Raw genomic sequence first — 2,290 nt, 5'->3', positions numbered from 1 at the left:
AGAACCGCTGTTCTAAATTAAGAGCAGTTTCTCCTGTGGTCTAGCTCAGTATATTATTACACGCACGAGTCCTGTTCTTATTGTTGTTAGGGGCTGTCGAGTGGGTTTGGCTCATAGTTGGCTCATAACAACTCTATGCACAGTATCATGAAACACTGTTCCATCCTCTAATACCCTCACACTTTTCTTTTGCTTTCGCTCATTGTTGCAGTCTCTGTGCTAATCCATCTTTTGGGGGACTGCCTCTCATTTGCTGACCTTCTAGTCTACCCAGATTTGTGTCTTCCTCTAGGGCAGTGGTTCTCAAACTTCCTAATGCACGACGCTCTCACACCATTCCTCATGTATTGGTGACCCCCCCCCCAATCATAAAATTACTTTCCTTGTTACTTTATAACTAAAATTATGCTACTGTTATGAATCAGGCCACCATGTGATATAGTCATTCTCTCCCCCACCCCCCAAAAGACATCACGACCCACAGTTTGAGAACTGCTATTCTACACTAAGAGGAGTTTCTTTTTAAGGTATGTTTCAGCATATTGTTAGAAGCACAAATCCTGTTCTTGTTTTTGGCTGCCTTCGAGTGGGTTTTGGCTCATACCAACTCTATGCACAATGGAATGAAACGTTGTCCTGCCCTGTGGATCCTCACAGTGGTTCTTCTGTTTGCGCTCATTGTTGCGGCCACTGTGGTAATCCATCTTGTTAGGGACTACCTCTCTTTTCCTGCCCTTCCGTACCAAGATTTGTGTCTTCCTCAAGAATAGTGGTTCTCAACTTTCTGAATGCCACTACTATTTCATACCAGTCATCATGTAGTGGTGACACCCCAACCATAAAATATTTTCATTGCTACATCATAACTGTAATTTCGCTTCTGTTATGGATCAGGCCACCCATGTGAAAGGTTCATTAGTCTTCTAAAGGCACTGTGACACAGTTTGAGAACCACTGGTCTAAACTAAGGGGAGTTTCTCTTAAGGTCTACTTCAGCATATTCATAGAAGCACAGTCCTGTTGTTTTTGTTTGGTGCCTTTGAGTGTGTGCTGGCTCATAGCAACTCTATACACAAGATAATGAAACGTGACCCCGTCTCGGGCCACCCTCACAGTGGTTATTTTGCTTGTTGTCATTGTTGCAGCCATGGGCTAATCCAACTTTTGGGGGGCTCCCTCTCTTTTGCTGCCCCTCTACTGCCCTTTCATTCATTTTCTCAGGTAGTGATGAACCCCCAATCATAAAATTATTTTCATTGCTACTTCGTAACTTTAATTTTGCTACAGTTATGAATCAGGCCTCCACTGTGAAAGGGTCATTTGACCCCCCCAAAGGGCTAGCGACCCACAGGTTGAGAACCACTGCTCTATACTAAGAGGAGTTTCTCTTAGGATCTACAGCACCATATTGTGAAAAGCATGAGTCCTACAGTGATTGTTGTTAGGTGTTGCCCAGTGGGTTTCAACTCTCAGCAACTCTACGCACAAGATAATGAAACGCTGCCCCGTCCTGTGCCATCCTCACAGTGGTTTCTTGTCTGCACTCATTGTTGCAGCCACTGCGCTAATCTATCATCTGGGGGTCTGCCTCTCATTTTCTGCCTTTCTGCTCTGCCAAGATTTCTGTCTTGCTCGAGGACAGTGGCTCTCAACCTTCCTATAATGCCACAGGCCTTTTATACCACTCCTCATGTAGTGGGTACAATCCCAGTCATAAATTTATCTTCATTGCTACTTCATAACTGTAATGAAGCTACTGCTATGAATTGGGCGACCCCTGTGCAAGGGTAGTTCATCACCCAAATGGAGTCGTGACCCACAGGTTGAGAATTTCTGCTCCAAACTATGAAGAATGTCTCTTAAGATATATTTCAGCACATTGTTAGAAGCAAAAGTCCTGTGGTTATTGGATTTAGGTGCCTTCAAGTGGGTTTTGGCTCATAGCAACTCTATGCAAAATATAACGAAACGCTCCCCCATCCTGTGCATTCCTCACAGTGGTTCTTTGCTTGCGCTGGTTGTTTCAGCCACTGAGCTATTCCAACTTGGAGGGGCTGCCTCTCCTTTGCTGCCCTTCTACTCTACCAACATTTGTGTCTTCCTCTCGGACAGTGGTTCTCAATCTTCCTAATTCCACGACCCTTTCATGCAGTTCCCAATATAGTGGTGGACCCCCAGTCATACAAAATTTTCGCTGATATTTCATTACTGTAATTTTGCTAATCTTATGAATCAGGCAACCCTTGTGAAAGGGTCATTCAACCCACTCACTCCCCAAAAGGGTTCGTGA

This window comes from Tenrec ecaudatus (assembly GCF_050624435.1).
Source record: "Tenrec ecaudatus isolate mTenEca1 chromosome 6 unlocalized genomic scaffold, mTenEca1.hap1 SUPER_6_unloc_1, whole genome shotgun sequence".
In the NCBI taxonomy this organism is placed as follows: Eukaryota; Metazoa; Chordata; class Mammalia; order Afrosoricida; family Tenrecidae; genus Tenrec; species Tenrec ecaudatus.
The sequence above is the reverse complement of the archived record's forward strand: the minus strand, read 5'-3'. Positions refer to the sequence as shown.